At 45.2% G+C, this 14,433-nt stretch overlaps 1 non-coding gene across 1 annotated transcript; it reads right to left on the bottom strand.

Annotated features, from left to right (window-relative positions):
* Nucleotides 1-6,405: 6,405 nt before the first annotated feature.
* LOC119160233 (U5 spliceosomal RNA) lies at nt 6,406-6,531 on the bottom strand. The gene has a single exon (XR_005108304.2). It is a non-coding gene; the product is annotated as a U5 spliceosomal RNA (small nuclear RNA).
* Between the last annotated feature and the right edge of the window lie 7,902 nt (nt 6,532-14,433).

Raw genomic sequence — 14,433 nt, forward strand, 5'->3', positions numbered from 1 at the left:
GTCCAGATGAATCTGCGCCTTGGGACCTTTCATTCCGTGGTAATTAATGGAGAAGTTTTCCATAATTTCTCTACCCGCCATGGTTCCAGACAATCATTCGCGTTGCGCCATCCTTTGTGCTTCAGCGATCTCCTCCAGCGTGTTATGTACTCCGAGTTGTAGCAGCCTTTCGTTCTTTGTGTATTGCGGTAGATCCAGCGCAGCCCTGTGCGCTTTTCTAATCAGCGCGTCGACTTTGTCTTTGTCGGCTTTGTTCCAGTGGACGAACGCCGCTACGTACGTGACATGGCTGATCGCGAAGGCCTGGACGAGTCGTACAACGTTTCTTTTTTTAATGTCCCTTCGTTTATTAGGTACTCTTTGTATTAGCCTAACGGCCACCAGGACTTTCTTTTCCAGGCGCGTAATAGTTTCCCCATTGGTTCCCCTGGCTTCGATCCAGAGACCCAGGACTCTGATCTTCTGTACCAAGGGTATCGACGTGCCATTTCTAGTGCTTATCCGGAATCTTTTGTATATTCTGCTACGTTTCTGCAATGCATGCCTAGTCTTTTGGGGTGGTATAGTAGCAGTTCTGATTTGCCCGGTGAGCATTCCAATCTGGTACCATCCAGATCACCCTCGACTGCACCCACCGCCTCTTGAAGTCTATTCTCCATCTCGCCTTCACTGGTGTCTTGCGTGGTCCAAATCGTAATGTCTTCTGCATAAATTGTGTGATTGGTGCCTTCGATTCGCTCTATTTTTTCTGATAATCCAATCATGACGAGGTTACACACATCGGTGCCACGGCGGACCCTTGCTGTGTACCAGCGCTGCCCATGTCCACTTGCATGCTCTCCTCCTCGTCCAGTCTAACCATGGCAATTCTTCTCGTAAGAAAATTTCTGATGTACTTGTACGTGCACTCGACTAGGCCGAGTTGCACCATTCGTTTTAGAATGGCTGCGTGCTCGACCATGTCGAAGGCCTTCTTTACATCTAGCCCGATTACTGCACTAATGCCTCGTTTAATGGGGTCTATGACTTGCTCCTTTAGTTGTAATATGGCATCTCGTGTGGAGAGCCCTCTTCTGAAGCCGATAATGTTGCTGCGGTATACGGTGTTAGACTCAAGGTAGCCGTTAACCCTGTTCAGGCACGCAAGCTCCACTACTCTACCGACGCAAGAAGTCAGGGAGATGAGCCGCATGTTCTGGATTTCTAGGTGTTTACCCGGCTTAGGAATGAAGATCACGTCGAATTTCCTCCATTCGTCGGGTATCTCCCCGTTTCTCCAGCACTCGTTGATGAAGTCTTTCAAATGACTCGTTCCCTGGTCGTCCTGGTTCCGGAGCATCTTGTTGCACGCTTTGTTGGGACCTGGAGCTAACTAGGTCTTGATAGTCTGCAGGACTGCCCTTATTTCTTGCTCTGAAAAGTCTCTGTCAAAATCTTCCTTTGGAGAGCCCGAGTATTCCTGGTGTTCGACTGCCGGAGGTTCCAAGGAAGAGCTTGACGATTTCATCACCCATCTGATGTATGTTCCCTTTATACACGTGTCTTATCTTGGTCATTTCCGCTTTCCCCGCCGTTTTGGGTGACCGACGGGTCCAGCAGGTGCTTGAGGATTTTTCATGTCTTGCCTGTGTTTATGTTGCCGTCCATGGCGTCGCACACTTCATCCAACTCCTCATTGCATAGCTGGGTACAGTGTGTTTCGATGTGCTTGTTTAGTTAAGCGAGTTTTCTCCTTAGATTTCGATTGTGTTTTTGCCTATGCAGCCGTTCCGGTATAGATTTTTTGGCTTCTGTTAGGTGTGCGAGCCTTCTGTCCATCCAGATTGAGAGAGTTCCGCCACACTCATCTTCCTCTTCTCGTCGAGCCAACCAGTCATCGCAGTTCATTTAGGTTGTGGCCTTTTCTACGTCTCGTAGAAGTTGTCTGCTCCATTCTTCTATGTTTTCTATGGGTCCCTGTTCCTGCTCCTTTCTGCTTTTGCGGAATTTGTCCAAATCTACGTGCCTGATTCTTCGTTAGCAATTCCTGGTAGGAGAATTTTCTGGGGCGATGCTGAGGATCCAGTGATCACTTCCCAGGTCTTCAAAGGTGTTTTTCCACGTGATTCGCCCGGCGTTCTTGCAGAGGGTCAAGTCCGGCGTGGTGTCCTTGTGAGGACATGCACCGATTCTGGTGTGGGAGGCTGGCTCATTCAGAATGAATAGTCTGGCACTTTCGATGAGGTCGGCAAGGTTTTTTCCTTTCTTCGACGAGTGTCTATATCCCCACTACGTGTGTGGAGCGTTAAAATTTGCTCCGATAACAAGTTGGTTGTCGCCTGCGATGTTCATCGCTTCGTTACTTAGTTCTTCGAAATTTCTTTAGGCTCTTTTTAGACGGGCTGCTGTATAAGTTTAGAACAAATGTGCCGCTCTCCTTTTTGCTGCGTGGCTCGGTTTCTGCAAGATTGTGGTTGATATCCGTGATTTGTTTCGTAATGTGGGAGATAGCAACTAGCCCCTTCTTCACTAATGTGGTCACAACTATGTCTCTCCCATTTCCTTGTGTGCGTTGTTTGTGGGTGGCATACCCGGCAAATTTGACGTGCTCGAATGTCTCCTGCAAAATGATCACGCCAGGTTTTTTTTGCGGTGATTTTGATTAGTTGCGCCGTCGATACTTTTTATTAGAGAAGCCGCGGCAGATCCACTGCTAGATGACGAGTTTTCCCATTTTGGTGCCCGCCATGTCTAAGAAATTTTCTTCTTCAGCTCTTCGAGCCACTTGTCGTGCTCTAGTGCCAGCGCCTTACTCTCCGCCTCACTGTGGCTAAGTCGCACGGCCAGCATCTCGAACGTTTTCTTCATTTCGTGCGACAGTTTTTTTATCGTGTCCTCGAGGACGTCTATTTTTTTTCGTGATAGGACGGGGCCTCATGACCCATTCTTGTGAGTCATTTTGCTCTTTGGTCTCCATCAGCCGGATTTTTCGCTTGGCGCCTGGTTGCTGTGTTTCCACTGCTACCAATTCTACCTCTTCATTCTCTCCCTCCCCTGTGGTATTGGTCCTTGGCGTGTAGACTGCCGCAATGGCAGTCGACAGAGGCGACGTCTGTATCTGTATTTTCATGAGTATTTCATTAGATGTATGCTGTAGTTCATACATTTTTTAAGCTGATTCACTGTTTTGCTTTTTTGCTTTTTCCAACTCCTGTCTGAGTAGTGTGTTTTCCGTTCTGTATTGATCTACGCGTTTCTCTATGTCTTTGAAATTATCCCTAGCGTTACTATTATTGCCGGACCTTGCCAAATCACTATTGGCCACTACGTCTGACCAGCCCACCTCATCTGGCGTCTTCTGTTTTCCTTGCTGCTTCGTTGTAACTTCGGGCGTCCTTCCCTACGAGGTGGATCTCGGCCTGATTTTGGTCATGGGTCTGCTTCTGAACCTTGACTCCAAGCTACGTAGTCCCCAGGCTCCCTGCCTGGACTTGGATATGAATCTGGACCTTGATGTGGCTTCTCGAGCTGGTTGTGTGTTGCTGCTTCCCCAGATATCCTGGTCTGGTGAGTCGGCTTCCCGCCTGAGTTCTTCCTCGTTTCTCCTCGCAGCCCAGCTTCGTTGCTTTACGAAGTATGGCGTCTTAAATTTAGCCCTGCAAGTCCGGTCTGCCGTGGGGTGTGCGTCTCTGCAGAGCTTGCATTTGGGTGGGCATTCATGGTCTCTGGTAGGCTTTTTGGCATGACACAGCGGGCACAACTTCTCTGTCGGTCTTGGGCGCTCATCGGGCCAGGGCCTGAGCCTCCCACACTCTTTACAAAAGTCTATTTGCTTCCGGTAGAGGGAAACTTTCAACATGATGCTGTTGAAGTAAGCCCACATGGGGACCCTGATGCCTTGGTATCATGGTGGTCGTGCTCCCCAGTCTCTTGGCGTACGCCAATGAAGGGTTCCTCGCGTTCACCAGTGCATGCATGAGCTTATCATGTGTGTACTTCAGGGAAATGTTGCAGATTATCCCCTTGACCACGTGTTCCGGTGCCAACACGTACGCGTTGGTCTCGTACTTCTTCCCGTTGATTTTTAAATCATTGAGTTTGACGAAGCGAGAGGTGTGCCACCTCTCGTTTTGTCCCTGGAATGTCCGCTGGATGGCGGTGCTTCTATATGGGGAATATATGATGAAAAGATGCGAGATGGTGGTACTTGGAGTATTGAATAGATGGACGAACGGACCCACAGAGAGATGCATGGATGGACGCATGAACGGACGCAGGGGTGGACGCATGAACGAACGCAGGGACGGACGGGCGGATGGACGCATGGACGGACGGAAGCAAGAACGAATGGACAGACGAATGCTTCACCCCACTCTCCATCATTCACTCCGTGGATATGCTGCCAATTTTTTTCATCGGATCCACTTCGAGCACTGCAATGCGCTGAGCAACGTGAGCAAAAGAATATCTGTAAATGTTTCCCATGGGGATTAGAGTAGCACGTTGGATAGAACTCGCCGCCAGCATCTCTGTTGGTTTAAAAACTTTCGTGTGCGCAAAAAGCTATCTTTTGAGGGAAGACAACTCTGTGGCGGCGTGGCAGCTAGCACCCTCCGCACCATGGCCACCACCGCTATTCTGCCGCTGAGTAGTCCGATGTGAGCAGCGTTGATGCCATGGTCCGGTAGGGCTGAATATTTTGTGAGCGCGATGTTGCGGTGCAGTGTGTTTTGAAGACGATAGTCTTTTTTGGGGACCTTCGACACAAAAAATTTGGTCTGTCTGTCTGTCTGTCTGTCTGTCTGTCTGTACATTTGTTTCTTTGTCAACTCTTAACGGCATCATGTACTTGAAACGACCGACGCCATCCGCAGCGACCACCAATGTTGCTCAAGGTTAATGTTCATGCTTGTGCAATGGTCAATTAAAAAGCAACTATTGCGCATGTCTGGCGCACCACAACAACACGCATACATTTTGCATGTGCATCTCTCACTAGAAAAGGCATACATAGGTACTTTTAAGGACTGCAGTGCTTATAACGCTGCGCGTACCATGCAACGCTTGCACGGAGCGACGAGTGTTTCCAACGCTTTGATAAGACGAGATTGTGGTGGCACCTACCCGTCGCCTCGCGTTCTAAACGTTATCACCTCTTAGATGGGCGCGCACACCCCTCTCAGAGCCACGCGCTTTGTTTTCGGATAAAACTGCCAGATAACACTCATGTCTCACGTGTGACGCGACTTGGTGCACTCGTTCGCCTCTGCTGCATGCTCGAGGTTCTCTAACGCGGCGCCTACAGATCACCACTCACCGATTTCTTGCACAGAACATCAAATAAATGTGTTGTTCACTCTCTCCACACGCAAAACTGTCGTACTTCGACATTTTCAGAAACATGCAGATACGTGGCCATTTTTTTTTTGTTCGACGCGGAATACTTCAAGTATGTTGTGGAGACGACAGACACAAACGTTACGTTCATGACGTCACATCGAGGCTCGCAGCAGTAAACTTTGTTCTCTGCGAAATGTCTGACTTGGTAATCACAATAACGAGCAGTGTTGTCATTGGTAATCTTTTCACTTGCCCGCAGTTGTGTGAAAAGTCCGAAATAAATTCTGTGTTTTCAAAAAATTGCAAAATAGGTGCGACTCTCAGAGAAAATTTTTTAATTGATTCTGAGGAGTCTACGTGTGCATAATATATATATGTTAGCCATCGAGCACAGCACTTCAGATTGAAGGTGTCGGAAGCTCACTCTCATTTATGATTTATGAGGACAGTGGAAACAAATACAAGATAACATACATATAAAAACAAGGTATTTGGGCTTCAGCACAGGAGCCCTGCGAACAATGCAGTTGACAAAACATTTTTTTTTCGTTTATGCTCCTTTCCTCGCCGGCTTTTACCTTGATTGCGTTCATGTTCTTTCGCAACAAGATTGGTTTCCGTCGAACTCTCGGTCGACTCTTCATTGCTTTAAAGTTATTTAATTATTCTGCCCCAAATAATTATTTATCATAAAACGATTGGCCTACGCAGTTGTCAGCATTATTCATTTATTCTTGTCGTTATAGAGGGCATCGGCGTATTTTAAAATTTGAGACCGATTTAGCTGGGGCACCATGTTTTGAAACTTCGGGAATCATAGCGCTTTCGACACCAGCAATACAGGGCCCAGCGTAAATAAATTTCTGTAGGAGTAAACAAAAAACAGCCTGCTCAGGCAAGAGGCGGGTATATAGGGTTGCGTTCTAAAGGCACTGACAGTCTACCTCGTTGGTAAAGCTGGTCTTGAAAATCGCGTCCTTCAGGTGCACAGTGAAGCAACGAAAGTTGACTAGATTTGTTACCCCAGCGTCTAGTTGAAGTCAACAGATGAAAGTATTGAAGTCTTACTTTTGATTTTTATAGTAGGCCTCACCCAAACGGGCGAGGCCTCCCAAAAATTGGCCTATAGGCTCATTAGAGTGTCCTCCCCCACGGCAATCTTTAGTAAAAGGCGAAAGATTGATGCGACCAGCTGAGGAAGGACCTGAGCGATTAATAAAGCATGGCCCACACTCCGAAGTGCTGAAAAATAGCCAGAAAATGTGGCCAAGTTTATGTAGAAGTTATTTGTACCATTCAGCCTTTTAATTATAAAATATGTGTTGTCGTGAAAACTTCTCTCCATCACTCACCACAATAACGCACACCTTTTAATTAGCATCAGCCATATTTAGGCACGTTCCTCTCAGTTTCGGCTTCTATGCTGGTGATAAATGCATGCAGCCGTGTACCCTTCCATCAAAGTTAGTAAGTGCCGGAGTAGCGGCGCGTGAGCACGCGTCTTTTTCATACTTGGCGCGCTTCGTATTTCGTTTGTTTTTCTAAGGTAATTTGAGAAAGGACAGTGCTAGGAATTCAATCAACGCAAGAATGCGCGCAAATCATACACAAATCAAATAATTAACTACTCATTACTTAGTGATACGTAATACTGTGTGTGCCTGTACAGTGCACACATTGTTATCCTACCGTCGGGGCCATTGCACTTGTATTGTATCTAGGCCAAAGGTAGCTGGGACAGTGTTTGTCCAAGTTGACGCCACAAAATCTGGACGAGCTTTACAAAAAAAACGTGGCTGATTTTTCTTTTTAGGAGAAGTGGTTATAAGAGGCAAATGAAGAGGAAAGTGAGCCCCGTAACTGTCTGCGTAATGGTGCGACATCTCAACAGTAGCTCACAGGGGATGGGGGTGAGGAGAGAATAAAAAAATAGAATTAAAGGTGTAGAGTTTGAGAAAGATAAATGCACTAAGCCAGCGAGCGAGGAGTTATCGAGGGGATAGGAGAGATAGAAAAGATGGAAACACAGTCACAGGAGTCTGAGGACGGGGCATCACTTGTGAGAGCTCTCTTCGGCGTCAGGAGACGGTGTATAGGGCAAGTACAGTAGGTCAGAGCTACGCTGTCGTCGGAGATCGGCGTCAGGAGATGACGTAGGGTCATCCCAGTCGGCCAGAGATACGCTGACGTGTGATATCGCGAGGGCACAACCTGTCGGCACGGAATCCAGTGAGGGAGTCCAATGTTTCAACTGTTTGGAGATCGGCCATTTAAAGGGTGTTAGCAGGAGCTCCGCAGCGTGCCCCCGGTGCGCCGAACCACACGCGGAAAAAGACTGTAGCGCTACCACACTGAAGTGTCCTTACTGTAAGGTTGCTCACAAGGCTTATTTCAAGTGCTTTCCGCACATAAAGAAATAAATTTCTATTCTGAAGCTAATGGTACGAGAGAGCTCAACCCACAAAAAAGCTGCTGAGAAAATCCGGCGAAGACGACGTCGCTGTCGAAGGTCTTCACGTCGGACAGCGCCAACTTCAGGCAGTAAGTCGACGCATCAAGAAAGATCGCCAGCTGCAGTTTCCGGCACGGCAAACACAGACGTTGGAAAAGAGCAAAGGGGCCGATCAGTCTCTTCAGAAGGGTGGCTGCCACTTACGTGTACACAACGCGCAGAAGAGCTGCAGCAGAAGCAATCTTCTCCAGAGCAAGCTGCTGCAATGGAGTACTTGCGGAATACAGATCAACAAGTGATAGCTCTTCCGCGACCCTTTATTAACGACTATCGCTTTGTGTTAAGCAACATGCACACAAAGTCAGCAAGAAGTGCATTGTAAATACTAGACGCTTTGAGTCCAGTACTCGCAGCACTTGAGTAAATAATGGCTCACCAGCCACTGTCTTTCAGAGAAGAGGTCCGAAAGGCAGTGGAATGCTTCAATGGAATGCTCGGGGACTGAGATCACGCTTTGTCGATTTCCGTCGGTTCGTGTACATCAACAAGTTCCCCATCATTGTCATCTGCGAGCCAAATTTGCTAAACGAAGTAAAGCTTTCTGGTTATGAGTTATTCATGTCATCTACAACTCCGGACAATAGCAAAGTTCTGATATTTATTCGCTGCGACCTCACCTACATTCATCATCAGGTGTCCACCCACAACGACAATCATTATATAAGTATAACAGGGAAGAACAGACTTACCGTCACAGTTGTGGGTGCCTACCTCTCCGTGAAGCCGTTTCGACCATACAAGACTACAACGTATCCTGTCATCAACTCCTTACCCATGCATTATATATGATCGGCGACTTCAACGCTCATCATACGATCTGGGGAAGTTAGATGACCATTGTTAAATGGGGAAAGTTGGTGTCTTTCTCCTCCAACAATGAACTTTTCTTCACGGTAGTCCAACGTTCCTGCGTGGTTCAAAGTATAGCAGCTGCCTTGACCTGGTCTTTGTCTCACGAGGCCTCGTCAGGCATGCTGAGTGGTTTCCAGAGATAGAAACGCATAGAAGTGACCACATTCCCACTTACGTCAAAATTGAAGGATTGTCCCATGCTAAGATACGCGTTCCGAGAGTGGACTGGTTGAAATTTCAGTCTCGCATGGAAAAACAATGTGAAGCAAACAGATCCTTTGAAATATGGAAGATAATTGAAAGAATAACACACGACACTACCTGTACCCTCACATGATCTCCTAAAGTAATGGAATTTCACATCGTGTTAGAAAGACTTCGAGCAATCTGACGGCATGCTGAACGAGGATACCGACGCATGGAGGCAATGGAAGACGTATGAATCGCTCGACGTATACAAAAGAAGATTCAGCGCTGGTAAATAAACTCGTGTCACAATGTTGGACTGTCTTTTGTTAGTTGCTTGACCCACGAAAACTTTTATCCCAGTTTACTTTATTTATTTATTTATATATTTATTTATTAATTTATTGTACCCTCGAGGCCCGAGGGCATTACACAGGAGAGTGGTGAACGGAAAATTCTACAAACTTGGGTAGTAAATAACAGAACAAGAACGTAATACAAGAGTGCAGTAAAACAAACGACTAGAAATAGCAGTACATACAATGTAGCAAGGAAATGCTTTACAATAATTATAAAAGCAAAAAAAAGTAACTTGACATAAGTTCTTGTTTATACAACTTACAACAATAATAAGGTGCCATGAATTTCAAGTTAAACAATGTTAGCTATAGCCTTTCAAAAAAGTTGATTATCAATGATGGTGGCTATGTCATTGGGAAGGTGGTTCCATTGTCGAGATGTTCTCGGGAAAAATGAACGACTAAAAGTGTTGGTGTTTCCTGCTTGAATTCCGTTTTTGAAGCGTAGGTCTGCATGGTGTGATAAGTAATGTGGCTGTGAAATGAAGTTATTATGAAGAAATGGGGAATGGTGTATCTTATCAAACAGAGTTAAGCGAGCAATTTTTCTCCGTGATGCTAGTGATGGAAAACATAGGCTAGCTTTTATTGAAGATATGCTGGAAGTGCGGTTATAATTGAAATAAATGAAACGAACAGAATTGTTTTCAAGGAGTTCTAGAGAGAAGATGAGGTTTTCGTTGTGTGGGTTCCACACTGCTGTAGCATATTCTAGTTTCGGGCGCAATAATGACTGATAAAGTAGTAATTTCAAAGATGACGAGGCGTTAGAAAATTTGTGACGTAAGTAGCCAAGCGTGCTGTTAGCTCTACTGGTTATGTATTCAATATGAAGAGACCAGGTTAGGTTTGAAGTTATATGAACGCCTAAGTATTTATATCAATTCACTGGATCTAAGGAAATATTATTCATATGGTAGAATAAAAGGGTGGTAGAACTTCAATGTACACGTAAAATTTTACATTTCTTAATATCTAGTTGCATTCGCCAGGTATTACACCAATCACTTATAATATTTAGATCTGATTGAAGAACATTACAATCGTCAGTACTGATTATTTCACGGTAAATAACGCAATCGTCAGCAAATTAGTGAACATGAGATGTCAATGTAGATGGCAAGTAGTTATTATAGATTAGAAAAAGAAGTGGTCCTAGTACTGATCCTTGAGGCACGCCGGAACGAACTTTAGTTACAGGTGAGTCATGATTATTAGTAGTAACAAACTGATGGCGGTTACAAAGAAAATATTCAATCCATTTCAGTATGTTATTATCAAGGTTCTAAAGACTTAGTTTGAAAAGAAGGTGTTGATGTGGAACTTTGTCAAATGCTTTACTAAAATCCAAAAACACACAGTCAGCAGATGAGGCGCGATCTAGAATACAGTTTAGTCCATGAGTAAATGATATTACTTGCGTTTCGCATGAGTACGTTTTACGGAAACCGTGTTGAGCTGTGGTGAAAAATGACTTGGAGTTGAGGAAGTTAACCAGGTTGGTGTAAATTACGTGTTCAAGAAGTTTGCAACAGGTGTTGGTCAGTGAGATTGGACGGTAATTCAAGGGTGAGTTTTTGCTGCCAAACTTGTGCAGAGGAACCACCTTCCCTATTTTCCATTGCGAAGGAAGAGTAGATGAGTCTATAGATTTTTGAAAGATTTTGGTCAATATGATGGATTTGAAGACGCTAGTGCTTTTTTAAAATTTGCTTTTGATGCCGCCAAAGCCTGGAGCTGAGTTAAAGGGTAATTTATCAATAAGTTTAGCAATGCCAGATGAATGTACTGTTACAGGATTCATCATAAGATACTTGCATGCGCTGGTGTCCAGTAGGTGAATGTTGCTTGAAACCGAGAAGTTATTGCAAAATGCTTTATTAAGAGTGATCGCCCAAGCGTTACTTGGAATTATGATGCTTTCTGTGTCTTTTAGAATGATAGTGTTGTCGCAAGGGGGGTTGATGACGCACCAGAACTTGCGAATGTCTGTTTTGATCATGAGTGGTAGTGTGTGGGTTAGGTAATTATTTTTAGCTTCCTTTAGGGCAGATATATACGCACAATTAGCAGTTTCATAATATTCCCAATGTGCTTGGTTAGAAGAAGATTTAGCTGAACGATAGAGCCGTTTCTTTTTGTTAAATTGGCGCTTGATGTATGAGTTATACCAAGAGGCATGTGTGTTGGAAGTGATGGTACAATTAGGAATGTATTTTTCTGTCAACAGACGTACCTGATCTGCGAAAATACTCCAGTTAATCTCCACAGAACACGTATCAAAGTTAATCAAATAACTGTCGAGAAATTAGCCCAATGCATTGTTAATTGCCTCTGTATTAGCTTTCTTATAATCACGAATAATTTTGTTAACCTTATTTCTTTTAGAAGCGCTACCGTTAATAGCAAAAATTATTAAAAAATGATCGCTAATACTAGGCAGGAAAGTTATAGGGGAAGCTAGATCTGGACGATTAGATAAGACTAAGTCAAGCGTGCTCGCAGTGGTGGAACTGATTCTGGTCGGCTGGGTAACGTGTTGGGACAGAGAAAACACAGAACAAAGTTCGCAAAAGTTTTCCGCCTGAGTTGAAAAAAGTGTTATACCAGGTGGCTGTGTGTTCCATAACAGATTGGGAAAATTAAAGTCACCAAGTAAAAACAAGGGTGATGAGAAAAACCGAGAAGAAACAAGGTTAATAGCATCATGTAAATTGTGGGTGAAGGTGGCAGATGATGAAGGCGAGCGATAGCATACACCAATGATTATCTTCGCATGACTGAGTGTTAGGCAAGCCCATGTGCATTCAAGCTCGGTTTTAATGTCTATATAAAACGACGGAACATCTTTAGAAAGGGCAAGAACAACATGCCCTCTTTGGCGCTCAGTGCGATCACACTGGTAGACAGTGAAATTAAAAGCGCCATGAAATATATCACAATGGAACAATCAGTTGTGGAAGATGACACGAGGTCTCACACTTTCTGAACAGAGACGCGGCACTGACGTGGCAGAAGACTTCTCCTCAAGAGTATCTGGGCCACTCGCAGTGCCTAATAGACTATTGCCCTCTACCAACTGTCCACAAACACGGGATTCCCACGTGGATGTCCCTTTTTTCTATCGTTGAACTAACAGCAACACTAGCTTTGTGTGGACGCACGTCAGCACCAGGGCCCGATAGAATTCCTTATAGGGCCCTCTGTCATCTGGGTGAACGCGCGAGAATCCTGCTCCTGGAGTTGTACGTCAAATCCTGGCAAGATAGAACGCTCCCAACAAGCTGGAAAACAAGTCGCCTAGTTCCACTTCTGAAGCCAGGCGTTGAGCTCTCAACTTATTGCCCGATCGCATTGGCTAGTTGTGTAGGTAAAGTTATGGAGAGGATGATCTTGGGACGCCTGAAGTGGTACTTGGAGTGCAACAACATCTATCCAGATGCCCTGGCAGGATTTTGGTGTGATCGATCGTCGGTCGACAACGTAGTTGACCTGGTCACTTAAGTCCAACACGAGAAAGGCCATGTGCGTTTCTGCGCATCTTTGTTCCTAGACGTCAAAGGGGCGTATGACAACGTTACGAATGAAGTTGTTGTCACCACTTTCGAAGATGTAGGAGTATGTGGTTGGATGTATCGCTGGATACGAAGTCATTTGACAATACGATCCTTTTTTGCAAGCAATGAAGACGGTCAAACCTCTCCACATTACAGCAACCATGGCGTCCCCCAGGGTGGCGTACTCAGCCCTGTACTGTTCAGTCTTACGCTAATTGCTCTCACTGAGCATCTGGCAAGCACACTCAGGCTATAAACGTACGCAGATGATATCTGCGCTTGGGCATCGTCTGTAACACGTCTGCAGTTGCGAGGGAGAATTCAAAAAGCTGCCACTGAAACATTACGTTACCTCCGAAATCGAGGCTTGGAAATTTCTTCCGAGAAATGTGCTCGTAGCTTTTACATAAAAGCCTATGGATAAGTGCACCAAAAACATCAATGGTCAAACTGTACTATACGTTAGACCGCACAAGTTTTTCGGCGTCATAATTGACAGGAATCTATCATGGGGCAATCACGGTTCGTACATGAAGAAACGGTAAATAGACTTCTGTAATATACTGAAGTTATTTGCAGGGAAGACTTGGGGAATGTCTTCCAGTGCGATGCTGCAACTGTACAGAGTACTTTTTCTCGGCTTCTTGTGGTACAGCTTACTGGCATTGACCAATGCGAGCAAAACAAGCCTACAAACACTACAGATTGTTTAATACCAGGCACTCCGGATTTGCATCGGCTTGCCTCGTCTTGCCTCGTAGTGCATCGACAATGGCTACTATAGCAATCGCTGGTGACCACCTGATCACGACACATATCGACGTTGAGAAACTCAGGACACATATAAGGCATATTGCTCGGACACCCTGCCACCTCCTATAGCCTTTTTACCTGCATAGACCACGTTCATCATTTTGCCAAACGATAACCACATATCGCGATTCTTTGCCAAATTGCTTCACAACCGCCGCCAGGCCTCCGACTCCTCCTTGGTGCAGACTCAGACTAATATGAGACTATCTATACCTGGCATCCAGAAAAAAGCAGATATGTCGTCACCTGCTCTTAGAAAGCTTGCTCTGCTCTTGTTATACGAGACGTATCAAGGCTGTATCCACGTATACACCGACGGCTCTGTTTTACAGAAGAGTTCCACGGAATCGATCGTTATATCAATAAAAGACACGACAAGAAAATTTAGGACATCCCACCTCACGACATCAATGGGAGCAGAGCTCACGGCTCTTCATGCCGCATCGCAATTCATCAGCTATCAACAGCCACAAAAATGGACAATTTTCAGTGAGTCAAAGGCGGCCCTGCAATCCCTTCTATCACCTTTACGCCACGGCCCATACGAAAAGCTGGTATTCGAGATTGCAGAAAAAACTCAACAATTTATTAAGAAAGGGCATTAAATAGCCTTTCAATGGCTTTCAAGTCATTTTGGAATAATTGGCAATTAATGGGCCGATCAAGCTGCCCGTTCTGCCAATACTGAAAGCGATCAAATATAAGTTCCACTCTCCAGAACTGACGCTGCACGGAAACTCCGCAAGCTTGTCGCAAGCGCACCACGTCACAATGGAACGAGTCACATTTCTACCATACACGGTTATGTACCTTAGACCCAACTCTCAGTCTTCGA

Source organism: Rhipicephalus microplus, unplaced genomic scaffold (genome assembly GCF_043290135.1).
Source record: "Rhipicephalus microplus isolate Deutch F79 unplaced genomic scaffold, USDA_Rmic scaffold_21, whole genome shotgun sequence".
In the NCBI taxonomy this organism is placed as follows: domain Eukaryota; kingdom Metazoa; phylum Arthropoda; class Arachnida; order Ixodida; family Ixodidae; genus Rhipicephalus; species Rhipicephalus microplus.